The following is a 12299-nucleotide window of genomic DNA, read 5'->3' as shown; positions in this document are numbered from 1 at the left end:
TCCCAAACAGTCTCAAAGTATTTTCATTGAGAAAATAAAGAAAATACTTTGTTAGGCATAGTTTTAGCATTAAAGAAAACACGATATGCATGCAAAAGTAGTCCATTCTATGTCGTCATATTTATAATACATTTACTTTAATAAAAAACCCAATTAAAGTAGTTTAAAACGCTTAATCTGAACGTATTCGCAAGTTGCATATACAGGGAGGTGGGGGTTGGTGGGATGGGAATATGGGATAGACCTTAGACCATACATCTTGTTTTCCTCCCAACCCCGAATCCTAGCGTGGACCTACCACTCTCCCATTATATATTAAGCTTTATTGTAATTTTTTTTATAATATACAGAGGGGGTTGGTGAGACCAATCAAGATCTTCTAACCGGGACCCACTGCTTAGCTTATATCCATAATCAACTAACCAGATAAGATTAAACTAAACAGACCTCTGAGCTCTAGCTACTTCCACCTTAATGCGTTCTGCCGTCTGCATTGGCGTTTGGAGCTTTGGATGATATAAAATCGTCCACGACTCTAGGACCCACGGGACGCGCGCGTGCCAAGATATATGGACCAGGAACTGGTGATGGTGAATCGGTGATGTGATGAGGTGGTGCGGTGGGTGGTTGATTGGTTTTTACGCATCAGAATTTTGAATAAATCTATAATAATTATAAATTTTAAACACATTCATTTTCATTTAAACACTAATATCAATCCCTGTATTAGCATCAATTTCCAACTGACAGCTACCCAATTGTAAGATGGAACTAACACTAGTCACTAAAAACCCCGATAAATTATAACCATTCATAGCGTCCGGCCCTGTGTATACAATATTCTTTTCGGTTAATCTAATAAATGTGGTAACTAATTACCTATTTATTAAAATTCACACGATGGACCACACATTATTGTACACTTCCGACATCGTAGATTCACCCGTTTATACTATTTATATCAAAATAAACTCAAAATCTAGGAAAAGGGGTATATGACTCCGTCCAACATTAATTAATTATAATTGGCACCTCACAATCTCACTAGTCCAATCCTCCAAACCGAATAAGCTTCTCTTTCTTTCTTTCTTGGTAACCACTGTAGACTCTTTCTTTGCTTCTTCATTTAAAGTTTAAAAAAGAAAAGAAGAAATACATTTATTTAAACTAACACGTATACATAGACAAGATGGTAGGCCACCAACCACCACCTTTCGGTGTTGGGGTTTTTGGAAGTTAGGCCTATCACGGTTTATTCAATTTTGCGCCTCACTTTCAATCAAAGTTGGGATGAAACATCTATTCTAGAACCAACAACAGTAGGAGTAAAAAAGAGAAGAAAGTTTACCATTTCAAAGGATTAACAGGCAGCTCTCTCTCTCTCTCTCTCTCCATGCATGAATTCAGTAATTGTTAGAAGATTATTGTCTTATCAATGAATCTATACAATACGTACGTCATGACTGCACGGTTGTTTTCTAACTAGTTAATGCTAAATTAAACCCCTCCTCTCTTACTCATCTTTCATAGGGTGTGGACTTCGCTTGTCTAGTACAAGTCGTGTGAGTTGTCATGGTGCATGATTTGGTAGTTCCTTGTTAGAAGACAGTGTGGACGTGGGACCATGTAGGTGTTTGGTTGAGTTGCAAAGGAAAGAGAGAATATTAAAGTATTCAAGTTACTTTTATCCTGTGTGGGTACTTTAATATTCAAGTCAGCAAGTTGAAGTTTTTGAGAGAGAAAGCAAAAAAAATAGAGTTAAAGAGCTTGAGTGCTAAATAGCACATACCTCATGAGGTTGGAGGTAAGGCCCTTATATAGGTGATTTGTTGTGACCCTTACGAAATGCATCCGAGATCTTTAGTTCATCCGGCTCGGAGGTGAACTTCGCTTAAGCAGATAATGTCTATCTAATCTCATGCGAAACGAGTGAAGTGATAACCATATCTTCTAACGTGGTGTCGTGATTTCGAGGAATTTGGAGGCGATTGACCACTTAAGGGGGATGTCACTCAGCACGTCAGGCAGGTCACCAACCGGGGCTAAGGCAATTCAGTGGAAGTAAGTCGCCTCTTACAGTTTGGCCCATTAGCGCGGTGCCAAACTCACCGATGCAGTGGCAGAGTGTCCGAAATGATCTATTTACGTGGTGCCAAAGTGTCACCCAACTATTTTACGATGTTATGTGTTATGATGTGATTGTAGGACAAAATTACCCCTCATCAATTTGTTATGATCATTTAATTGATGATTATGTTGTTGAAGACTCCCCACGTCCACGAGAGTAAATGCCTGAATTGAATTCAAACAAGTTAAAAAGCAGAAGATTCAATAAAAACTATCCTGATTCCCGAATGATCGATTAAAGTAACTATTAACCAGGAGGTAACTTTCTATGATAACCAATTTATAAAGCTAATTACACTAGCTGAGCTTCAACATAAGCAATATTTTAAGCTGTAATTAATGCTCAGTTTACATATAAATATGTACAGTCGAAAACCTTGTATTTTGTATTGTTTGATATGTATTTGGACTGTATATATAATTAATTAAGGGGGAGGTGGTGAGGAAGACCTGGTAATTAATTAATTAAGTGGAGATTTTCTGACGCGTTCCACCAACTCCATAAACAATATGTACCCAGACTTTAGACTATATACAGTAGACTTGGTTTTCGTCCAAAAGAATCGGACAGCATATATAATTGAAGTAGCCTTATCCACAGGTAGTGACGGGTGGTGGTGTAAGTTTTTATATATACAAATTAATTGATTATATACCTACAGTTGACCATTCTTTGACAAAGTAAGCTCGAGGCTGTATATCATTCTTAGTTAATTTCTCCTAAACCAATATTCTATTTCTTCTTCCCTGAACCGGTTGCTCCTACCCAACATCCTAAGCTCTTTTCATTTCCAACATGACTAGTTTTCTCTTTCGCCAATAATTTACCTAGGAAAAGTACACCACAACAGGGATACTTTGGTCAATAAACTGTCTCTTGTACCTTTTCTCATATAGAAGATAAGAGTTAGGAGATTGAAGAGGTATACTTGTAGATGTAGATTGAGAACTGGTCCACGGCAGCTCCAGTTTTCAAAGGTTCAGTCCTCACTTTTAAATTCCATCTATGAATAAGTAAATGAACAAATAACGTAGTGGACTATGTGGCGCGGTCTTTCTGCGGCAACCAAGAAGATACATGGCCTAGGGACGTGGAAACAAGAAAAAGGCATATAGATAAAAAGAAAAGAAAAAGCTTCTCTCCATCCCAGACTCAGCTAGCTCCAGATTAGTCTATAAATAGCATAGCGGCATCAGTTGGTTTGGAAGAGCAACCAACATATTTCTTGGCAAACCAAGTAAGATCTAGAGTCGTTTACAGTGTCTCTCAGCAGAAATGGCTATTGGGTTAATCAACAATACTATCCTGAAAGCTTCTCCTGTATCAGATATAGATTGCCCCGCCTCCAACACTCTGGTACCTCTTACCATCTTTGACAAAGCCGCCTTCGATCTCCATGTCGCCGTCCTGTACGCCTTCCGGCCACCCATGCCTTCTAATGAAGTCATGAAAGATGGCCTCGCCAAAGCCCTCGTTCACTATCCCCACCTGGCCGGTAGGTTCACCACCGACGAGCACGGCCGCCCTTGTATCATTCTAAACAACGCCGGCGTCCGGGTTATTGAGACTTACGTGCCAACCGCCCTGGCTGAGCAGCTCCCCTTTACCCCTTCTTCTGAGATGAGCCACCTCCTCCCACCCCTAGAAGGTGTCGAACCGTTGCTCCAAATTCAACTCAACCGCTATGCCTGTGGTGGCCTAGTGATAGGCCAAACTGCACACCACCATGTCTGCGATGGTCAGTCCATGAGCTCCTTCTTCATCTCATGGGCTAAGTTGGTGCGTGGACTCAACCTCGAATCACTTCCTTATCACGACCGAGCTGCTGTTTCCGTCCCAAGAAACCCACCCAGAACTGAATTCGACCACCGTTCTATCGAATTCAGAAAGACCGCGGCCTCAAACAACAACGAGTTCCTATCCTCTATCGTGAACTTGGCCCTTCATCTGTCGCCCGGTTTCATAACCAAGCTCAAACAAAAAGTGAGCCAGGGAAACCAACGATACAGCACTTTCGAGTGCCTTCTCTCTCACATGTGGAAGAAGATTACACAGGCTCGAGGCCTCCCACCGGAAGAGCTCAGCCAAGTGAGGGTGGCGGTGAATGGTCGAGCCCGAATGAAGCCACCGGTGCCCATGGAGTATTTTGGAAACCTGGTGCTCTGGGCGTACCCAAAGCTGAAGGCAAAGGAGTTATTAAACGAGAGCCATGCATACATCGCCAAAGCAATCCACGATGCAGTGGCTCGGGTGGATAATCAGTATTTCCAGTCATTTATCGATTTCGGAGAGCTATCGAAGGGAGAAGAAGAAGAAAAAGAGTTGGTCGCGACGGCGCCTGAAGTCGGGAACGCGCTGTGTCCCAACTTGGAGGTGGATAGCTGGTTGAGGTTCCAGTTTCATGATCTGGACTTCGGTGGCGGAGGGCCTTGTGCTTTCATCCCTCCAGACTTGCCAGTTGAAGGCTTACTAATTCTCGTTCCTTCCTGCAAGGAGAAAGGTGGGGTTGATGTCTTCCTTGCTCTTTTACACCACCATGTCCAGTACTTCAAAGAAATCTGCTACTCTTTGGATTGAAGCTAAGCTGCAGCAAAGGATCGAAGAACTACCTTTAAGCCAAGATATCTAAAGTTTTTTTCTTTTTCTTTTTACTTCCTCTTTTTCTTCTTTTGAGTGTAAGATATGTGAATTATTATTTATTTCTTCATGCGTTATAGTCTATGTACTCGATCATCACATGGGTACTGTATTATCTATTACTATATATGTATGGTCACAATAAATTTAAGAAATATGATTAATTATGAATTATACATAGTTATAATATATCAGACTTTAATTTCAAGAAAAAGAAAAAAACGAACCACACTTACCGTCGGCTGCGAGCTCACATCGTCTCTCTGTCCACTAGTCCTATCCAATGAAATACTGCCACGGCAACTATTTATTTGAAACTCAAATTTAAGTGAGTCACGGCTGTCGGGACTCCAAAAATCATCTTAAATCTTATTAGCCCGCTCAATTTTAATGAATTCCTCCTTTCTTTTTTTCTTCACCGCCACTACAACAAACTGCCGTATCTCTTCCTCCTCCAGCCCTCCTTTCGCCCGAGGTGACTGTTGAGAAGCGATCTTAATTAAAACAAGATGATGGAATTCTGGCGAAATGTTTCTTTGCTTCTAACACTCCTAGTCAGGATGCTACACTGTTGCTTTGTCCATATGGCTAAGGAATTGGGTTTCCTCTGTAATGCTCTTATTACGGAAACAAAAATGTAAATTATTGAAACCTTTCCTAAAGTTTCATAATTGCAAGTAGACTCCTCTATTTATACAGTTATTATTGAGCTGGTTCTATAGAAAAAAATGCAAACTTTATTAAAATAAAAGAAAAGGGATTTTAAAATTGCATCTTTACCTTTGAGTGAATGAAATGAAGGATAAATTTGAAAAATAAATCAATTTCAAAAAAGAGATCGGAAGGATTTGAGAATTTGAAAAATAAACATTTTGGTCAAAGTATATTTTGAACATTTTCCTACCTCCTTTTAGAGGTTTCTGATGGAAGGAATCTACTTGCAACTATGTGAGAAAGTTCAGGAAAGGTGATTACAATTAATAAGCTTCAAGGAAGATTTTAGCAATAACCTAAAATTTCAGGGGAGGTTTCAACAATTTACCCTATTTTAAATTATACAATATACCTCATCATCTAACTCATCATGAATGATATGATATTTTATTTTAAAAATATCACTTTGTTGGTTTCAAAAACTTAAAACCAACTTGCTTTTCACAAGAAGAAAACAAAAACATAGTTCTTTTTTTTTTTTGTATGTATGGCTAGTAACTCAGTTTGAGAAGAGTATAAATACAAATATGTCCACTACAAATATAAATTTTACAATACACTATGCAAGGTTTTGCAGTGCACATATTTGTATTTGCACCCTTACCAAACTGAGTCATTGGAAAGAATACAAATGCAAATATGTACAGTGCAAATGCATGAAAAATACAATGTTTTACATTCTACATATATTTGTATTTGTAATCCTTCCTGATGAAGGAAGATTTGGCCCGACTTCATAGTTACGCAAAACGTGGCAAAGACAACACTTCAGCCAAAAGCACGCCTAAGGCGCGAGCACCAAGGGGAGGAACCAGTGGACCGAACTCCCCTACCAACAGTCTGAACTGTCTACTAGGAGCCCGAACTCTCCCTTAGGCCCCAAGCCACTCAAAGGACAGTAACCCGAACTGGCTTGCCTTATAGCAGTTCGGGACACACCTCACCGAACTGTCCTACCTTATAGCAGTTCGGGACACACTCACCGAACTGGCCTGCCTTATAACAGTTCAGGGCTCACCTCACCGAACTGGCCTGCACTATGGCAGTACAGGACATACCTCCGAACTCAAGACTTCACCTCGCTCACCACTCCAGCACTTCGCCTCTAGGATGTTGATGTGTGGCTCATTGTGACACTAGCAAGTGCACTAGCCGTTCAAGTAATAAAGTAGTGAGTGAAGTATCGTTCCCACGAGGATTTAGGAAACGATTGCCAATACTAAATTGAGCACTTCTTATCTGATCAACAAATAAATCAAAACTCTAATGAAAGCTAAGAAATCCTAAATTAAAATCTATCTAAATCATTGGCCCAATTGCCTTCAATTCAGGTTAGAAGAGTAAGCAGTAAATGTCAATCTCAGAATTCAGCAATCTATCAATTTGGATCATTCGAATGAATCATGATTGAGCCTTGGTTTGGTGAAACCCCAAGGTCATGAACAGCCTCTCTCAAGCGCATGTTCATCCTATGCATGAGTGACGGTTCTTCTATCTCTAGCAAGAAACTAATCCCCATGCATGCATTTCTTCAAACACTTCTAAGGCATCAATTCAAATCTGAATTGATCACCAACTGAATTGTGCAAGTTATCTCTAACCTTGCACTCAATTCAGTTCTTGAATAGTAGATCTGAATTCTTAGAGTCTCTCTCAAGCACTCTAGGAATTCCAAGCTGTAGATTAATTCACCCAATCTGAAATTTGCAGATCTGAATTCTCTTTCAAGCAATTCAGATCTTGCAATCTCAGATCTGAGAATTCAGATTTGAGTTTTGAAGGTTAGTTGGCCGAATTGATCTGCAATCACACCCTTATTCAAGAAACTTCAAGTACAATGCATGACCATTTGAATGAATCAAAAAGAATTAGATTGCTGAACTGAAATTTTACAAGCTGAAATACATCAAGGAAGAATGGAAACAAGGAGAAAGAAGAAAGAACATATAACTAAGAAACTGAATTCAAATCAAAAGAGAATGAAACTACAAATGATTTATTACAAAAAATCTTTGAATCACAATCCCTCAATTCGAACTCACCTTCTTCTTCTTCTTCTTCTTCCTTGCGCCTAGCCTTCTTCTCTTCTCTTCTCTCAAGGTGGCCGAACCTCTAAGAGTGGGAGAGCCTTTCTCTCAAGCAATTGAACAATTTTCTCCCCTCCTAGAGGCCTCCTTTTATAGTTTTTCAAGGGGGCTCTTGCCCCTTCTTGAAGCCTCTAGAATGGGGTGTATTACACCCCTCATGAACCTTCTAGAGTGCTCCCTCCTTCTCTTCAAGAAACTCCTAGAAGTTGCCGCCCCTAGCTCCCTTTGGGCTGCTATTTGGGCTACAACTTAGCTTGCTTTTGAGCTCATGTGGGCTACACTCTAGGCTGTTATTTGGGCTAAAAATGGGCCTTCCTTGCTGGGCCGAATTCTCCTCATAGCTAGGCTTTATTTTCTTGGGTTTTCTCAAGGAATTCACTTGCTCTTTTGGGGCCGAAGTGCTCTCTCTTGCTTCCACGACCAGGCTGGACTGAAATTGGTCTTTTTGAACCTTCTTTTCTTGCCTTTTTCCTTCCTTTTCTTGGATTGATTATCCCTGAACCTATTCTTAGCATTAAGCTAAATTAAGGCAAAAATTAATAAAACCGGCATAAAAATCCATGCTAAAGTCCTCAAAAATTATAGATAAATTGTAAGTTCATCAGATGTCAAGCTGAACAAACCGTACCATGCCTGACACCGAGGAAGTTCATACCCAGGGGCGGCGCACCTGACTAACTTGGGATCTGATGCTTGACGGCCGCACTTCAAACGGCCACCTGCCACCACCACCTGACACCGCCATCTCTAGTTACAGAGACGGCTCCGACAAGGAGCAGTGGCGGTTCTGTCCCAGCAGAAAGGATGACACCCAAACTGGCAAAAATAGAGGTAATCATACCCGACCTGACAGAGGCCTCGAAGTGACTGTCCGAAGTGGTTATAAAAGCCCCCCTACCCCCAACAACAAGGTATGTGAACTTTGCGCCATCTGGTCTTTACTTTGCCTTTGAGAGAATACTAACTTGAGCTTCGGAGTTATCTCACCGGGTTCCCCCCGGAGTTCCCTCATCTTCTCCGTTTCAGGCTCCCGGTTGCTCCAGTCAGAGGCGAAATCGTTGACAACTAAGACCGGCCAGATTGCGCACCATCAATTGGCGTCGTCTGTGGGAAAGCTTCTAAAAGCCTCCCTCTAAATCTCTCTTACCTCTCTTACCACTCTTCTTCCAAAAAACTCCAACACCCATGGCTTCCTCCAACAATGCCGGACGTGGCACAAAAATGACCACCACCGGAGAGTAGCTCCAAGTTCCCATAGTGTGCATTGGGCAGTTCACCATCCCTCTTTCAGTGGATGGGATCCCCAGTTTAAATGTGCCACAAGCAGTGGCACCCCTGAACCTCCCTTTTCGAACACCCCTCTTCCACTCCCTATTGAAACAAACTTCGTTGAACCAACTGTTGTCCCATTAGCGACCCGCCAGAACCAGCTGGACGACCTAATGCAATGCATGCGGGCAATGCAAGCCCAAATGCAACAATTCTAGCAGCACCAACTCCAGCAACACCAGGTACTACACCACCTCTCCCAACACCATTATCAGCAGCAATTCCCTCAGCTACCCCTAAACCAGTCATTGCTTCCCCCCGACACCCCGTTTCGAAGCCGGTTAAGGCTTTCCCTCAAGGTGGACGACCTCACCGAGGAGAATCTTCCCAACCCCAGAACCCCCCTAATAGTCAGGCCTCATCCCTAGGCCGAAAGCAAAGAAAAATTACCCCCGCCTTGTAGCTCGCAGGCGGGTCAGGAACCTTGCCCACAAAGTCACCTCGGCGCTCCAAGCTCGAGTTCCCACTCACGGAGAACCGGTTCAGCGCCTAGCAGCAGACCAAAATTTCGAGCCCATCAAGCTTGGCAACACGGAGGCCAGCAGCGCCAGCACTAGGCCCGCTCAAAGAAGGCGCTGGCGAAGTCACCGAACTGCTACCCATGTCCTACCCGAGCTCAGAGGCAAGGAAGAGACGAGCTCGGACGAGGTAAAAACTATCCCAATTTTCTCAGTTCCTTCCCCCGTTTCATCAGAACTTCTGGCAGTCCCCATGCCCAGATACATCAAACTTCCATCTCTGGACAAGTATGATGGGTCATTTGACCCCAACGACCACGTCGACGCATTCCAGTCACAAATGCACCTTGCTAGGACCAGTGAGTCATGCATGTGCGTGGCCTTCACCACCACTTTTAGGGGGGTGGCCCGCACCTGGCACCGGAACCTAGCTCCCGGGTCAATAAGAAGTTGGGCCCAGTTCGTGTAAATCTTCACCGCACACTTTGTTACCAGCAAGCGGTGCCCCAGAACCGAGGAAAGTATCTTCAAGGTAATCCAGAGGGAAGGAGAATCCATCTGGAGCTACATCAAGCGGTTCAATGAAGCATGCTTGCAGATACCACGGTTAGACCCTGCGGTATAGTTCGCGGACAAGTTCATGAGAATAGAGGAAGAAATCAACCAAAGAACTGAAGGCAGGGTCGAGAAAAGAAAAAGAGAAGGCGAGCCCTCCAACCCAGGCAACAGAAGGAGCCAGGCCCGAGAGGTGAAGCCAAGCCAGCCGTCCCGAGCTCCCTTAGCACTTCGAACGGATTACACGCCGTTGAACACAAGGAGGACCGAGATCTTGATGACGATCAAGGAAGCCCCTACATAAAATGGCCACCTCACCTAAAGAGTAATCCAAACGAGAAAAATAAAAATCTATACTGTAGTTTTCATAAAGATCACGGTCATAGTACCGAACAATGTAATAATCTCCGGGACGAGATAAAGGGACTCATTAGTCGCGGATACTTGAGAAATTTTGTACATAATGACAATAATAATAAAGCAAGCCGGCAAGGGGAGCACGGTAAGGATGCCCCTGAGTCCAGTAGCAGACCGACCGAAGCCTTACAGCGACCTCCCCCAGAAGAGAGGCCAGCTCGGGGAACCATCCACGTGATAGTGGGCGGTTCGGTGGTAGCAGGTTGCACTTCGACAGCAGCACGGATGCTAGTTCGCGAGGCGGCCCGAGAGGAGCAGAACCCTCCAAAGATGCCAAAGACGGAAGAACCGATCTTTTTCATTGAAGACGACGTGCAAGGTGTTCACTATCCCCACGATGACGTGCTCGTCATAAAACTAAGGATCAGCGACTTTGAAGTCCGGCGCGTACTTGAGGACTCAGGCAGTTCGGTGTTCACTATCCCCTGGGGAAGATAACAGTACCTGTGGAAGTCGGCACAATGCCTTGCGTGGTAAGACGCAATCACGATTTCCTAGTGGTCGCGACCCCCTCCCCATACAATGCATAATAGGGCGGCCAATTATGCATATTCTACGGGTAGTGGTCTCCACCTACTATCTGGCAATGAAGTTCCCCACGGACTTCGACGTGGGGGTAGTACGGGGCGACCAGCTTGAGTCTCGCAAATGCTATGTTGTCACCCTAAAGGGAAAAACCAAGGCAGTCGATGACCTCGAACTGGAGCGGCCTACGGAGCAGGGTGAGGAACGAGCTTTGCCCACTCAGGAAACAATAGCGGCCCCGACCTCGGCTACAGATCCGACACAAATGCTACAGATCGGTGCTTCTGTCAAGGAGCCTCTATGAACTGAACTGGTGAGTTTCTTACTTCAGAATTTAGATATTTTTGCATGGTCCACGACGGATATGCCCGGTATTGACCCTAGCCTTATAACTCACAAACTCAACACTGACCCTGTAGTCAGACCCATTAGACTGAAGAAACGCAACTTAGCCCCAGAGGGCTGGAGGGCGGTCGACGAAGAAGTCGAAAAGCTCCTCGCAGCAAACTTCATAAGGGAAGTTCATTACCCGAGCTGGGTAGCCAACCCAGTGTTGGTGAAAAAAGCAAACGGCAAGTGGTGCATGTGGACGTGACCTGCCCCGAATTGACCGCCTAGTGGACGCGACCTCGGGACATGAACTGCTAAGCTTCCTGGACACCTACTCAGGTTACAACCAAATCAAAATGGATTAGTCCGATGAGGAAAAAACCAGCTTCATAACCGAGTTTGGCCTATACTGTTACAAGGTCATGCCCTTCAGACTAAAGAATGCTGGGGCGACCTTCCAAAAACTTGTAAATAAGCTTTTTCGGCCCTTAATTGGCACGAAAATAGAATGTTTTGTAGACGACATGGTCGTCAAAACACAGTTCTCACAAAAATTAATAAAAGACTTAGATTCTATCTTCCGAATTCTGTGTCAATATAGAATGAGACTGAACCCAAACAAGTGTGTCTTCGGTGTCACCTCGGGTAAGTTTCTAGGGTACATTGTCAACCGGCGCAGTATTGAGGCCAACCTGGACAAGATAAAGGTCATCCTAGATATGAGACCACCCCGAAAAGTAAAAGAGGTTCAGAGGCTAAACGGCCGCATAGCCGCTCTGAGCCGCTTCATGCCCAAATCGGCAGACCGCTACCTACCTTTCTTTAAGGCAATCAAAGGCAAAGGGTTTGAATGGATCCGAGATTTCCAGCTCACGTTCGACGAGCTAAAAACCTACCTCACCACTATGCCAACCTTAGCCAGACCCAAGGAGGGTGAGGTCTTAGAACTGTACCTCTCGGTGAGCGACGAGGTGGTCAGTTCGGTACTAATAAAAGAAGTAGATCGGGCTCAGCGGCCCGTCTATTATGTTAGTAAAATTCTGTAGGGAGCAGAGACGAGATACCCGCAGATAGAAAAAATAGCGTACGCACTGGTGACTTCAGCTCGAAAACTTTGCC

General features: G+C 43.8%; 1 pseudogene across 1 annotated transcript; it reads left to right on the top strand.

Annotated features, from left to right (window-relative positions):
* Positions 1 to 3106: 3106 nt before the first annotated feature.
* LOC148878272 (tryptamine hydroxycinnamoyltransferase 1 pseudogene) lies at positions 3107 to 4954 on the top strand (annotated as a pseudogene). Its single transcript, XR_016101212.1, has one exon. The product of XR_016101212.1 is annotated as a tryptamine hydroxycinnamoyltransferase 1 pseudogene (transcript).
* The last annotated feature ends 7345 nt before the right edge of the window (positions 4955 to 12299 follow it).

The sequence above is a fragment of the Nelumbo lutea genome, chromosome 1 (genome assembly GCF_056320005.1).
Source record: "Nelumbo lutea isolate HS-2025 chromosome 1, American lotus-T2T, whole genome shotgun sequence".
Taxonomy (NCBI): domain Eukaryota; kingdom Viridiplantae; phylum Streptophyta; class Magnoliopsida; order Proteales; family Nelumbonaceae; genus Nelumbo; species Nelumbo lutea.
This window is presented reverse-complemented; position numbering and strand designations above follow the sequence as displayed.